The following is a 16,282-nucleotide window of genomic DNA, read 5'->3' as shown; positions in this document are numbered from 1 at the left end:
TATACTGTTAAAAAGATGTTCGACAAGTTTCAAATGCTGATTTTACAATACAGAAGTGCTAACATAACATTTTAATTTGTAGGATTTGCATTGGGCGTAGTTACGTTAGCATTTGTTAAAATGTAAAATCAGCATTTGAAACTTGGACATCTTTTTAACAGTATAAATGCTAAATCAACATTTACTTTCTTTCTGTGTAGAGCAAAAATAAGAGTTGTTTCCATCAGTATAAATGTCTCAAAAATCACGATGAGCGCATTAGCAAATTTTGAAATGCACTGCTTATACTTCATAATTTACGTGAGATTTGCGTTATTTCGAGCTTCCCGCTTCAGAAACGATACTACGGCACAGGTGAACATTCCGTCAGAGGAATCGTTCTAGCCAACCCCTGCGCACTAGTATACTACATAACAGTCAACATGGTTGACACCAATCCGCCAAAACACGTGTGTCTGGTCGGGATTCTAACCATTTGTTAACGACATAGCGTGTTCACATTAACGATTTATTCGCGTTGATAAAAATCCGCTTCGGTTGACCTTGTGCCCCTGATTGCGATTTGCGCAGGGAAAGCGTCAGCCATGTTGGGTTTCGCTATTGCGAAAGGGTTGATTGGAACCGGTAATCCAGAATTGCGCAAAAGGTCTAAGTAAATATGTAAGGATTGTGCGAAAAAAACACATGGATTGCGCGAATAGAAATCTCAACATATGCTACAGGAATGCGCGAATTTTAAAATGAAGTTAATTTAAGGTAGAAGTTTGGCAAAGCAGGAAACAATTGGAAAATAAACGCATTTTCATGTTACGCTAGTTTAGGTTAATTTGTAGACACATCATCGATGTCTTACCCTCTGATGATAAATGAAATGATATATTTGAATATTGGTCGAAGGTATAAAGAACTTATCTGAATTTTCTCGGAAAAAAATATTTAATCGGGAGAAACGAGGCAACGTTGAAATGCTTATGCGACGTCGAAATACAACATGGGCCTTTCAAGTTCGATTATTCGATGCCGCGATTGCAACGGGAGTTCGAAAAATTGCGCCAAACAGTGCAGCTGGCGTTAAACGTATATTAGCGCCTGCAAGACTGTAAGAATGCCTCACGCATTGCGCCAAACAGTACAGCCCATATCAGCGCCTACAAGACTGCATGAATACTTCTCGCATTACTCCAAACGCAGTGCAGTCGGCCAGTTGGCCTGAAACGCATATTAGCGCCTACAAGAATGTATAGAAATGCTGTTGGACTGCGAGTCATCATATTTGACGTTCTGCCTAATTTTTAATCATAATTGAAGGGAAATGTATATCCTCATTGTAACGATTTAGAAATTCAGATGATATTTAATTTTGTTTTGGTTACATTAAAAGAAAATAGAACGAACGAAAAACGTCGAAATATTCGATACTTTTATTTGATATCATTTTAGTATATTCGCGGAAACTTTTCAGAACAACTGTGTGTAGCTTTTTAAAAACGCATATTAAAAATAAAACATGAAAGTGGTGCATAACGTTGCAAATCAGAGATAAATATGATACGCTTTTCTTTCGGATGCACCCGTCGGGTTTTGAACCCATTCATCTCCTAAAAAAGTTGAACATGGTTGTTCTACTATTTTTTACTTATAGTTTATTTCCAGTGGTTGGTGATCTGAGGCCCCAAGTTCAATTTTTAAATGTCTACGAAAGCTCTCCGGGCCATTCCTGCAACGAGGGCTACGCTATCCATCGAAGAGAGACATGTCCGTAAATGAATAGGGAATGCTACTTGGTGAAGATCCTCGTACTTTTTCAAGACCTCCTTTAATTTTAATATTGTATTTATTATGAGTGAAGTATTCATGAATATCTCTCCGTTTGTTTCAGGTAAGAAATACTGCAGTTCTAGCCGTCCATCGATTCGTGCACATACGCACGTGTCGCACGTATTCATGTAAAATTGTACGTATTGTATTTCCTATATTCTTTCCTTCAAATTTGTCTTTCATAATTTCGTTAAACCTTTAATTCTCTCTCGCCTTCTATCCTGCCGTGCTTAGTAAGAACGCCCTATGAACGTTCGAGAGTTGCCAAATTTCCCTTGATAAAACATGTATTTTCATGCATGACAACATTCATGAATGTTTTTCCTTGAAAGTTCCAGATATTTTAGATTAAGTGGACCGCGTTTAACAGAAAGGTACCAAGCCACATCTGCTATTGCCAAGGTTATATAGTGAGGATGTTTTTGAGCGAGAGAATAGAATAGACAGGTGTGAAACTCCGAAAATCCGTCAGGCCTTCTCCGATGCCTCCGCGAATAAAGTTAGGGCCCAAAAGAGCACTGTTGTGATAGCGAAGAGAGCAGTAAGTGCAATAATGAAGTTTTAAGAAAACGGGTTCAGAGGCTTCTGACCGGAAAATTATGTTGATAGAAGCCTCCGTGCTTTGTCAAATTGCCACTTATCATCCGGAAGACACTTAGAAAGTGTTTGGATGATTTTAAGTCGACTGATTTTATTTCAATTATATATGTAGAAACGGTATTTTTCATTGTCATGTTTGGTTAGTGTTTGCAAGACAGCCGTAAGTGCTATCTCCTGCATGCTTTCTTGGTCGTGTTTTGGACACACAAAAATACATTTTCAGGCTAAAAATTGGCAGAAGAGGGTGGCACTTTTCTTGAGAGCACCCTTTCCATTGACGCTTTGGAGGAATATTGTCACTTACAACTGTCATGCCTGATATTACGTCATTTTTGCGCACTTAGGTATACGGCTTTCTCATGTGGCTCGTTTTGATACAATTAAGATGAATTTTGCTGTTTTAGCTAGACGAATTTTGAAGGGTATTTGATTTCGAAAATTTGCACTTACTGCTCTCTTCACTATCACGGTAGTACGAAGATACCCTTTACACGGAGAAAAGAACCTCGTGCGTGGGACCCGAAGTTTAGGTCATATGGATCTCTGAAGTTTTCAGAATTAGCATCTGTACACTTTAGATCTAGCTGTCGAGGTTCGGATCACACATCTGAAACTTCAGTTTTTACATCTGAAGTACTTCAGATGTGAGAACCGAAGTTTTTCGGATATGACAACCGAAGTTTTTCGGATATGACAACCGAAGTTTTTCGGATGTGAAAACCGAAGTACTTCAGATGTAAGAATTGAAGTTTCAGATGTGTGATCCGAACCTCGACAGCTAGATCTAAAGTGTTCAGGTGCTCAATCCGAAAACTTCAGAGATCCATATGACCTAAACTTCGGGTCCCATGCACGAAGTTTTTTTTCTCCGTGTAGACATTAGCCATCAATATCTCCTTTAAAAGTGGATTTCTAGACTTCCTGTCCTGTGATTTGTTTTCCTCGCGGAATTCTGAAGATAAAACATTGTGTAACAAAACTCGCGTAAAGACACCGTATCACCATAAAGGCTTTAAACTGTTCCTAATGTTTCCTCCCCTTTACACCTCCCCTTTGCTCTTGGCAAAAGAAAATAATTACTCTGGTCCGCGATGGAACGAGCGGGAAACGAGTCTGACTTGCCAAATTACCGAGTGACTGATAGCGTCACCTTTTGAGATGCTCCCCGCTGATGGGCCCGTAATGCCAACGTTGACGACTCTGATGATATCATTACAATGTAAATTATTTTCAACTCTCTTTTATCCCGCCCCAAGTTCATCGAGAAGTATAAACAGAGGTATCGTCAGAAAGTTGCCTGAGCATTCTGTACTTCGTCTGTCTCTTGGGCTTTGTCTCCTTGGGACGTTTTCATGGGATTTGTCCCAAATTCGAATCGCAGGAATGAAACCTCTGGGATTTTTCCCAGTTACCGTCTCCACGGGACGAGGTTCATACGGTCCTGCGACTAGTTTGCGCGGGAAGATAAATTAGATGAAGTCGAGTATTTAATCGGGATCAAAATAATAATTGCACTCAATTGACAATTAGACACATTATTTTAACAAAACAAACATGAACAATGGAGTGATCAACAAAATATTGCACAGTTCGTTTTCACTTCATCTGAATTCCTCTCTCAGTGGGTCTTAGAGGGGTACAAGGACCATACTTGGTACTAGGAAAAATATTGATTAATTCAATATTTTTCCCAACTTTGTAAGTGGGATTTTTCCCCGGGACGAATCCCGTGAAACGGCCCGTGGAAACAAGGCCTTAGAAATGGAATTTTTGCGTGCATTGATGGTACTGGCGCGGCGTTTGAGAGCTCGATTCTCGATTTTGTTGCTCTATTTGGCGTCAGCCTCAAGCCCGATAGATACCTTGCATGTGTGAGGGATTTGCGATTTAAGTATTTTTTCTTACGGTAAATTTTCTCGGTTCAAGGCCGCCTTCAAATATTGTTTATGCAACACGCGTATCCCTTGAGCACGAATAGTTGCATCCTTACAGCGCTGAACCTTGCTACAAACGACGCTACTGTGCACATTTGCTCGCTGAATGCAGATGTTGCATGTGTGAGGAATTTGCGATTTGACTGTTGATTCTTATGGAAAAGTTCGCAAAAAACACGATGGTGCCACTGGTTATTTTCTGAAATTAACTCCTAAGCTCAAAAAAGCTCTGAAGTTGAGGCCAAATTGGAGGGGATATCCCACCCTACCCTGAGAGTCCACCTCTACATCAAAACAAACTCTCCATGCAAAGATAGGGAGCAAATACATTAGCAGGGTTGCCGTGTTTTCAGTTTTGGAGTCCCCAAATAAAGTGGCAGCCCTGTCAATGTATTTGCTCCCTATCTTTGCATGGAGAGTTTGTCTTGATGTAGAGGTGGACTCTCAGGATTGGGTGGGATATCCGCTCCATTTTGGCCTCAACTTGAGAGCTTTTTTTGAGCTTGGGAGTTGATTTCAGAGAAAACCAGTGTCACCATCGCGTTTCTCGCAAACTTTTACATATGAATCAACGGTCAAATCACAAATTCCTCACTCGTGCAACATCTCCATTTCAAGAATCAGCCCGCTGCTCCTTATTCTTTCCTCGATCCCCTCCCGTCTTTCGCGCTCCCTGACCGCGCTTTTCAATGAAACCGAGCGTACTCAAAGGTAACCCCTCCCCCGAATCTGGGGAGGGGGGATGGGGTAGTCTCGTAGGAATCGTGACGCGATGTTTGTTGATTCACCGTTGCTCACCGATGGCGTCGCCGGTGAGGGGAGGGGGAGCAGAGGGGGGTGACCGGTGGATTCGCCGCTAAAATTAGATCATCATAATTAGAATAGATAAGCCGTTCGGTTGGAGCGGGTTAAATTTAGCCGAAGCAGCGCCCGTCGCATCAGCGCGGCACCGGTCACACTGTCAGTCCGACTACACTGAGCGACCAGGTGTATTAACCGTGCATTGGAAAACAGAAGATGGATTATATCTGTGGTGCTTTCTCAGTGTCGTAAAAAACCCCTTTCCGTTCCGTTTATGAAGGTGCGTCGCTGTCTTTTTAGCGTTTTCTAATTTTTATCATTTGACCCGGAGCGTTTTGGTTTAGTATCTTCGATTGTTTTAATTTTTGTCTAACGATTTTTCGGGTTGTGAGTGTGCGAACGGCCCAGGCCGTTCGGCTGTTGTAAGTTTGAAAGTTGGGAACGTAGAACCGTAAGTAGAAAGCATTTCATTATTCTCCGGTCCGATCTGATGCTGGAACACTGGAAGAAAAAACCACATTGGATCTAGAGTCCAGACTCTTGAAAACATTGACGAGAAAAAGGACTCGTGATTCAATCAGATTTAAGCATAAATCAAAAGGAAATCCACTCAAATTAAGAGGCTTGGTTCTTGATTTAACCTTAAATCTGATTGAATCAAGAGTATTTTTTCTTGTCGATGTTTTTAAGAGTCTGGACTGTAGATACAATGTGTTTTTTCCCCCAGTGAATCAACAAACCATTTAAAGATCACGAAGTTTGACCGCTGGACAGGACAATATTTAAACCTTCACAAGAAGCTTTGCCTCGCCAAAATTTGAAGTAGAACAAGTCAAACACGTCAAAAATTTCCGAAATTTACTCAACACTAGGAGGAATCAGTATTTTTTACACTGAAAAAAAAATGGTAGATTCTACTATAATCCGACACAGTGATCCGAGTATGGTAATGAACACCAGACTCTATCGTTGCATTTACCATATTATGGTAGATATCACCAGAGGACTGGTGGATACTACTATAATTGTGTTTATTTCACCAAAAAGTATCACAGTAAAAAATCAAGTGGACTTATAGTAGCTGTTACCATACTTTTTTTCAGTGTAGATTACTTTGAAAACAACCAATTCCAACGTCCCGCTTGTTCAAAAATAACGTGGTTCATTTAAGGCATCGGAAAGAATGTAATCCGATCGGCAAATTAGCAACGTTTCGTTCAAGAGGATTTCTATCGTTTTCTAAATCATGGAGTTCCATAAATGTATATAAAAAAAAAACAAGTTCAGCACACGAAAACATTCTTCAATCGTAAAACTTATTTAAATTAGGTTTTTGATCGCTCACCCTCGTAAATTCTAGTTTTTTTGTGAGCAATGAATATGAATTAACGTTCAAGGATGACTGTTCTCTTCCACTTAAGAGTAGAACTTGGAACTTGTTTTTGTTTTGTAAATTTTTGTGCTCATAGGATTCTTCTTGAAATTTTGATAAATCACATGTTTTGCGGTGGTTAATTTCGTAATCTATCTATTGGTTTGTTCGGGTGACCATTTACGAATAGATTTATCTATTCCCTTTGCCCCATTGATGAAACGCGTCACGCAGCTAAATCTGGCGGGTGTTTCAACTTTTAAGTACTTAAATTTATCGGATCTTTTGTTACTGTGTCTGATCAACGGTAATACCTATAGAAAAATAAACAAACTCATTGTTTTGTTTACGTGTCGGAATTTGATAAGTTTTCCAATCATAGAAAATGCGCTCAATGTAGAGATGAAGGCCACTTCGAACTCAATTTAATCTCAATGAATGGGTCAGTTGCGCTGGTCACAGAATAGTGTTTCAATGCTTGATTCTTGTGAATTAGCTAAGAAGAATAAGATCCGTCCAAACAGTAACTTTCTACGCTCAATATTAATCGAGATATCGCCCTTTTAAAAGTCGGGTTTTTGACGTCATCCACCGCGGTAGTGACACCCTTGGTTTCTTCCACTTCGCTTTCATCCAAGTTCCACGTTGAGTAGCCAGTATCACTGATCAAAATTCACTGATTTCGTTTTCACTGAAAGCAAGGTCCAAGAAACCAAGGGTGTCAGTGTCGCGTTGGATGACGCCATAAATCAAATTTTTCAAAGCGCGATATCTCCGTAAATATTGACTGGAGAAATTTCTTGTTTGGACAGATCTTATTATTGAGCTGCTTTACAAAAATCAAGCATTAAAGCACGATTCTGTGACCAGCGCAACTGACCTACTGAGCTGTTCGGCGCAACACAAGTTACGACCAGTTGGACTGCATTTTGCAATTTGGAACTATAGATTCTAGCCTTGTTTAAAACAACGCATGTGCCATTACTTTCCCTATGCACATAAGCGTTTTTTTTTTTTTTTTAGATGAGACAGAATTTATAGCTCCAAATTGCAAAATGCAGTCCAGTTAGATGCATCCGACTGAACGGTTCCCGCTGAAAATGAGACTTTCTTGAAACGAAACTATAGGTATATAGTGCTCAACGGCAAAGAAAGTTTTGGAAGAAAATGATTTTAAAAAAGTCTGGTTGACATCATAAATTATCCGGTTCAAACTCTCAGATTTCTATCGGCAAACAAATTCACAATTTTAAATCGCCGCGATGAAAATTTCCCTCATTCGCAGTCGTATTTCAGCCTTTCCTCTCAAAAATATTTGTTTTTGGAGAAAGTAATGAATATTTGCACAGCGTTAAGCAGAAAGGAGCCAAGCCGCATCAGTTATTGCCAAATTTAGTTGGGCAATTCAATTTTTTACATGAAAACAGTTGTGCGGATTTTTGTGCAAATTTCAGTGAATTTCCTGCACAGTACGATGCAATTTTTTTAAAATGTTCAAAGGGATCCGCACAAACGTTCTCTTGTAAAAAATTTAGCAATATTTGATGTGGCTTGGTTCCTTCTTGCTTAAAGCAGTCCAAATTGTCCATACAGAGTGCGGGGGGAATGTTCACGACAGCCTCTCCTCAATTCGCTTTTTGGCATAACTTTTCTTCAATAGTACTCGAAATGAATCTTTTCACGGCTTTTTAATGTGTCGGTTTGGTACTACCTACAAAGTAAGGGGGGGAGGGGGGGTATAATACCCGATGAAATGTTACAGAGATCGCTGAGTGTCAATCCTATGATCGACAGAACGCTATCTGAGGGTGTAATCATATTACCCTGTTTATAAAATAAATCTGTACTAATTTTTTTGAAAAAAAAAATTCCCCAATAATTGGTAATTTGATGTTTACTGCTTTTGTTTTCTGCAAATTAAAATAAATGGGCCTTTAACGGAGTAAATTTTATTCACACGCACCAAAGATCCATAAAAAAGAAAATTAATAATAAATAATTAATTAATTAAAAAAGCTCATTCATATTTTACCATATAAAAATCGCACAATTTATTTATCAATAATTGTTTTTTCAAAGAAAAAAACGGTATTGAAAATAAGGCACCGGTGCCCAAAGTCTTTCTTATTCAAGTATTAAATTTTCAAATTTCAAAGCACGCATGGTGTTTCTATAATGGGCCAGATATAGTGGTTTCTTATTGCAATATGTACTCCAAATTTGCCATACAAGCCGGAGATAATTCTACCCATCCTTTAATGATTTTTTTAAAGAGAGCCTGTATTTTTACCAGATCGGCTTACATTTGTAAACCTCAAAATCAATGTTTCTGTTTCCCTCAGTGCACAGTAAAATTTCCGTATTACTTTTACCATCGATATTACACAAATAATTTTCTGACTTGTGTTAATATTGACCAAGATGTAAACTCTATACTTTAAGGCATAAACCGAGGCAAACGTCAAAAACTCTATCGATTGACTTGAATTAGAGAATTGAAAATGTTTCGATCGTTAACTAAAATTAAGTTATCCCAGACTGCCCATTTTCATTTTGATTCACGTTCGCGTTGTTGACGGCGCAGAGATACAACTATTCGTGCTTGATGGATGTCCGTGTTGTATCTGCCGAATTGAAGGCGCGATGCGCGCATCACTCTAGTTCAAAATACAACGTTACTTTCTCCAACAAAAGTATCAATCAACTAATCTTTCTATCCATCCTGCAATATCTACATTCGATGTACAGATCCATCCGGCCGATTTTCGTGAGTTTTGCGGCTACAAATTAACGTGCGGTTAATGATATCTTGATGAGCCTGCGCTCTTTAAATATTTGAAATATGCCTCAAAAAATGACTCTGTAGGGGTGCTATAGGGTCACGCCACTTTAAGGCCAGGGGTTTCACCTCCTACTACACATGGATTATATTTTACAAAAAGGAACCAAGAGTATTCCAATGTTGCTAGGATTGTGCAACTTATATTTCTGCAATAAAATTTCTGTAACCTTGCAAAAAATTAAATTTACAAAGATAATTTTCGTATCGAATGTATGGTTTATTGAGAGCAAAGATACAGAACTTGTCTAGATAATCAGTTGGATTGCATTATGCAAAATGGAACCAAAAGCATTCCACTGTTGCTAGAATTCTCCAACTTACATTATTTGCAAAATATTACTGAAATCCTGCAAAAAATTATACCTATAATGGTAATTTTTGTCTTGAATTCATACTTTATTGGGAGTGAAGACAAACTTTGTTTACATGATCAGTTTACATTTGCAAGGTAAAGAAAGTTGCACAATCTTAGCGACATCGGAATGCTCATGGTTTCCTCTTGCAAAACGCAATCCAGTTTATATTTGCAAGGCAAAATAGGTTGCACAATCATAGCGACATTAGAATGCTTGTGGTGCCTTTTTGCAAAATGCAACCCTTTCGTAAATACTCCCTTCCTTTTTCTGAATCTGTCTTAAGAAAAAGCCGGCCGTGAGATAGGCGTATTTAGCCGTGGATAGACGAACAAATTCCGAACCAATTCCGATCAAAGTAGACATGCTGATGATTGATGGAGTGATGGTCACCATCTACCATTAAATTTTGACGGGCCGCACTATTTTGTTCAAAGTAAGATCAGAATGGAGTGCCACTATTCATCATTTCGTCACCTTCCAGGCAAAGTATCACAAGCGCCATGCGACGTTTAAAAATTTCCGCCGCCATTTTATTTCTTTACTGAGAAATTGTTGGTTGAATCTGTCCGGAAATTTCACTAAATTTTATCGGCAGCACAAAGAAAATTCAGTGAAATTTTCGGACAGCTTCGTTGAACAATTTCTCTGTAAAAAAATAAAATGGAGGCGGAAATTTTTAAACGTCGCATGGCGCTTGTGATACTTTGCTTGGAAGGTGACGATTTCCTGCCACAGGAAACATTTCTGCCAAGTTTTCATTTTAAAATTATGCAAATTAATGAGTTTAAGACTGATGAATCCCGACACTTTGATGCTACTTTGATCGGAATTGGTTCGGAAATTTGAGTGTCTATCCAGGGCTTTTAAGTATGAAGGGATTATTGAACAGAACTTCACGTTGGGGCGACTGCATTTCTCTCCAAGTTACGAAGTCACCTCAGAGTACCCTTAGAGTATCGAGAGGTGCAGCGCTCAAAAAACGAACCCCTAGTTCCACTATTTTTATTCCGCAAACCTAGAAATATTTGTCCCTGAAACCCAACTGCGAGCGAAATTCATCAGTCCCGTTTTTATCGGTCTGTTTAAAGCTAAAGATTGGTCTCCGTGCCCGGAAGCGTTGGCAGATCGCGCTGAAACTCCCCGATTCCGCTTTTCTCGGGCGAGGAGAACGGGGCTTTTCTCCGCCACCCTGGCAACTAGGATGACCGGGCAGGCGGCAGCGCGGCACAATGTAAGCGCTTCGTTCCGTCCCGAGTGCAAAGTGTTTCTTATTAGAGGGTATTTTTAACTTTGGCATGCGGTGAAATATCACGGCGCCCATAGTGAGCACGCGTTTAATACAACCCGAGTTGCCAAATCCGTCGATTACGCGGTTCGCGAAGAATCGTCTTCTGATGGTTGAATCTCATCCGCACTGAAAAAAAAATCTCGGTGTATTTACTAAGAAAAGGGTAAAATTACCAAGAATTCAGGGTTCTGTTTGATCCCAGTTTTTTCTTGGTAAAATTACCATTCATGGAATTGGTAATTTTACCGAGAAATCTCGGTAAAATTATTGAACTTCCTCGGTAATTTTACTGGACCTTGGTAAAAACGCCAATATTTTTTATCGACTGTGGTAGAATTACCGAGATTAACTGGCAAAGTTACCGGGAATTGATTACCAGTAAAAGTGGTATTCTTACCGGGAAAAACAGTAAAAATACCGGTTTTTAGGTAAGCTTACCAGCCTGTCTTGGTAAAAGTACCAATGATTGGTAAAAAAAAGTGAGATGCTAAAGGTACCAACGGACCTTGGTAAAAACGCCGAGAATTTTTTTTCAGTGTGTAGCTGGCGATTTTACCTAAAATTGGGGAGGGGGGGCTTGGCTCTAGGTGGGGCCAATTTTGGAAATCAAAACCTCGTACAGGTAAAAAGACTTATTTTGACTCTTAGAACACGCTTCCGGCGCCTAGCGGTTTCACACTGATAAAAAGATAGGTAGAATTTACCATTCCTTCAAGCTGTGTTTCACACAACGTCAATTTAGAGCCAATTCTGCCAGAAGAAAGGTAAACGTTACTATTTACTGGTACAGGTAACCATTCCTCTGGCGGAATCGACTTGAAGATTGGTAGAATTTATTTTTTATACATTTAAACCTATGGAAAAGAATCGATAAACAGGGTGTCCGCTGTCCGCAACGAACGCCTTAATAATCGATTCTTTACCATAGCTTCAAATGGGGAAATATCGATAATCGATCATTCACGGCCTGCCACTGTACACTCATCGTAAAATTCGATCATTTTAATGTCAGATTCTACAGCCATGAGAAGGGTGGTCTGACGATAACTGTAATAGTTTTGTCGCCGTAACAGACAACACATGTTTCGGTCATATTTTGAGTAGTAATGATAATCGCTCGAATTTCTATGCATTAATCTACACAGGGTTACGTGTTATCACACTTTTCAAAGATTTATTGCTCTACTTTTCAATTATAATATATAAAGAGCCAAAAATGCGCTGTCTGTTATGCTGACTTTTTACCGCGTAACAGACAGCACATTTTCGGAATTTTACTTAATGTTAATTGAGAAGTAGAGCAAGAAATCATTAGAAAGCGTTATAATACGTAATCCTTTGAAGATTTATGCGAGAAAATTTGAGTGATTATCATTTCTATTAAAAGTATGACCGAAAAATGTGTTGTCTATTACGGCGACAAAACTATTCCAGTTATCGTGCACTGGGAAAAAAAAACACATTGGATCTATAATCCAGACTCTTGAAAACATTGACAAAAAAAAGGACTCTTGATTCAATCAGATTTAAGCATTAAATCAAAACGAAATCCGCTTAAATTAAGAGGCTTGGTTCTTGATTTAAGCTAGATTCTGATTGAATCAAGAGTACTTTTTCTTGTCGATGTTTTTAAGAGTCTCTCTAGATCCAATGTGTTTTTTTTCCAGTGCAGAAGCAGTGTCGCCAGGTTGCATTAAACTCCGGCCGCTCCTCGCAGGAAAATCGGGGTGCGCTGGCAACGCAGGGAAAACTTGCATTCGCGGTCTGCAATTACTACCTAATCAACATCGGAAGTTGGAAAAATTGAAACAATTGATGGGCGAGGGAGGGTGTTGACTGTTGAGAGTCGGGGTTCCGTGAAGTGGTAAGTTATTGCTTCCCGCGGTTGTTTTGAAACCAAGCGGCGAGTGACCCAATTCGCGAGGGTGGTGACGTCACTCTGGAATTTCCACCCTTGCCAAATTTCGCGAGACTTTACCCTGTGAATCTGTTGCAAACACGATCTCACGATCTGTTGCGAACAGATTCAGTCGACACTTTCTCCGTTACAAAATAAAATGGCGGCGGAAATTGTTAAACGTCGCGTGGCGCTTGTGGTACTTCGGTCGGAAGGTGACAATATTTTGGAGACCCCGATTTTTGGCTCAACAAGTTGCGCATCAATCATCATAAGGCGGAAAGTAAAACGATAACCTCAACTTTTGCCTCGTCCGTTTATATTGCTTTGATTTGTAATTGCCGCGTCTCTAAAATATATTATCTGCCAGAGAGAAATGGATTACATTTTGCTATAAGGAACCACTATTTCTGGCCCATTTTAGAAACAACATACAAACCATTAGTTTCCCTATGCAGGTATGTGCTTGTTTGGGAGAGCAAGGAAAAGTGGTTCCTTATTGCAAATTGTAATCCAAATGTAAGTAAACCTAAACTTAACAAACAAATAATCTCTGAAACTGTTAAAAAAATTCCTCACGAATGGTTTTAAACATTTTGAGGTATTTACACTCTATTTTTTTTACATAACAAGCCAAAATCTAACCTTAAATTTAGGGCACAGCGAATGGCTATCCCTCTATTAACTGATGCTGAGATAGAACGGTTTAAAAAAAAGCTGTAAGTTTTCGATTAAACTTATTTTTATTTTGAGAATTATTTTTCTTCTTCTTTTTTTGTACAAGAACACGGACACAAATCGTTCAATCTTCTTGTGAGTGGAATGAGGTCAAGTGAGAGGTGATCTTTGACAGATTTATCCACGTTTGAGCGAACTGTTTACATAATAGAAGTGGTCATACTGACCTATTTGCAGAATCTCGTTTGTTTAATTTTGCAAAGAGGGTTTCCTCAACATCGGAATGCGCGCGAGCTGCTTGGTCTCAAACCCACATGAAATCTTGTTTGTAAACCACTCGATCTAATTTAATGGATGTAATTTTTTGAGGAAAATCAGAAAATATCAAGACCTATAAACTCAAAATATTCAAAGCATAAATATTCCCCTTGGAATACATCGTATTTCACAGTTCCAACTATCTCACGTATATCGGGGAATTGACCATTTTTCGGAGACTTAAACGCTGAGTAAGAAAAAAGGGCTATCACCAGAATTGAGATGAACGTTTTTCTTTCGGTTTTTAAGGAGAAATCTTTAGAGATGTTACCTAGCAGTTTCCATATTTTTCATCTCTCTTATCTCCTCGTTATCTTTTTAAATCGCTAGTTATGATGACATGTAGTAGACTTAAATTACATTGCGTACACCGCTTGAGAATTTACACGACAAAATTATATTGTTTCATTTGAGAGTTTTCAATTATCCACTGGAAAAAAAAACACATTGGATCTAGAGTCCAGACTCTTGAAAACATTGACAAGAAAAAATACTATTGATTCAATCGGATTTTTGCTCGAATCAAAACGAAATCCGCTTAAATTAAGAGGCTTGGTTCTTGATTTAAGCTAGATTCTGATTGAATCAAGAGTACTTTTTCTTGTCGATATTTGTAAGAGTCTGGACTCTAGATCCAATGTGTTTTCTTTTCCAATGTACCCTGAGAGTTCATTTCTATAAGAAGAGAAACTCTCTATGCAAAGATAGGGAGCATATACATTAACAGGATTGCCATTTTGTTTGGGAACTCCAAAACTGAAAACACGACAACCCCTGCTATTTTATTTGATCCCTATCTTTGCCTAGAGACTTTGTCTTGATATGTAGAGGTGGACTCACGCGGTAGCGCGTGGGATATCCCCTCTATCACGGCCTCAACTTTTAGAGCTTTGGAGTTGATTGCAGAGAAATTACCTCCTCGAGTTTCTTGTGAAATATTACGTAGGAATCAGTGCTTAAATTGCAAATTCCTGATACATGCAAGAGTTTCCATTATAACACGGAAAAAAAACGGATCGCTGATTTAACAATTAATTTGTTAAAAAATTATGTCCGACATGTTTAAAATGTACATTTTACAATATTGGAAGGCTAATTTAACCACGGGGATAGTTATGAAATTTTTTTCGTAAAATCGTGGTTGTAAAATTTACATTGAAACATGTCGGAATCTTCTTTTAACTACAAAATTGTTAAATCAGCAATATCATTTTTTCCCGTGGAAATCACTGAAGAAGCTTATCAAGCCTTGTCAGGGATTTTTGATAAGTTCCAGAAGATCCTACATCTCAAAATACCTTCATTTTTCAACTACTCGAAAAATTATACGGACATCGTGCTCTTTCTCGGTCGCAACGTGTGTGTTCAACTTTGGCCGGTCGCACGGAGTACAACTCTATCGTGCTACAGAAAAACACCACATAGGCATTCGAAGGTTGCCTGATTTCTCGTGATAAAACATTTATTTTGGAGGAGTTTGATGAGTATATTTCCTATATTTCAGATACTTTAGATTGAATGGGTCAGTTGCGCTGGCTGGTTGTAGAATCGTGTTTTGATGCTCGATTTTTGTGGATTAGTTAAAAAGAATAAGATGTATCCAAACTGAAACTTTCTACGTTCAATATTAACCGCGAGATATCGCCCTTTGAAAAGTCGGATTTTTGACGTCATCCACCACGGCAGTGACACCCTTGGTTTCCTCCATCTTGCTTTCATCCGAGTTTCACGTTGAAATACCAGTGCACATGCGCGTCACGCTGACTGATGAAAGCAAGGTGGATAAAACCAAGGGTGTCAGTACCGCAGTGAATGACGTCAAAACCCCGACTTCACAAAGGGCGATATCTCGATTAATATTAAACGTTTACAGGTGCGGTTTAGACAGATATTATTAGTTGTAGCTTATCTACGAGAATAAAGCCTCAAAGCACAATGGAGATGTTGCATGTGTGAGAAATCTGCGATTTGACTGTTGATTCTTATGTAAAAGTTCGCGAGAAACACGATGGTGCCACTGGTTTTCTCTGAAATCGACTCCCAAGCTAAAAAAAAACCCTCTCAAGTTGAGGCCAAAATGGAGGGATATCCCACCCTACCCTGAGAGTCCACATCTACATCAAGACAAACCCTCCATGCATAGATAGGAAGCAAATACATTGACAGGGCTGCCACTTTATTTGGGGACTCCAAAACTGAAAACTCGGCAACCCTGTCAATGTATTTGCTCCCTATCTTTGCATGGAGAGTTTGTCTTGATGTAGAGGTGGACTCTCAGGATAGCGTGGGATATCCCCTCCATTTTGGCCTCAACTTGAGAGCTTTTTTTGAGCTTGAGAGTTGATTTCAGAGAAAACCAGTGGCACCATCGTGTTTCT

General features: G+C 39.1%; 1 protein-coding gene across 28 annotated transcripts in view; it reads left to right on the top strand.

Moving 5' to 3' along the window:
- bt (projectin protein bent) overlaps positions 1-16,282 on the top strand; it is a 256,610-nt gene that overhangs the window by 46,838 nt on the left and 193,490 nt on the right. For 13 of the 28 annotated variants that reach the window (XM_019048145.2, XM_019048144.2, XM_019048143.2 and 10 more), the window contains exon 1: positions 5,276-5,433. The exons of 1 other annotated variant lie outside the window; for it this stretch is intronic. The gene's annotated coding sequence lies outside the window, so the exon portion shown is untranslated. Of the gene's footprint in view, positions 1-5,273; positions 5,434-5,476; positions 5,605-16,282 lie in introns of those variants that run through there. 14 more of the 28 variants (XM_019048132.2, XM_019048131.2, XM_019048130.2 and 11 more) reach the window with 3 other exon arrangements.

Source organism: Bemisia tabaci, chromosome 9, assembly GCF_918797505.1.
Source record: "Bemisia tabaci chromosome 9, PGI_BMITA_v3".
NCBI lineage: Eukaryota > Metazoa > Arthropoda > Insecta > Hemiptera > Aleyrodidae > Bemisia > Bemisia tabaci.
This window is presented reverse-complemented; position numbering and strand designations above follow the sequence as displayed.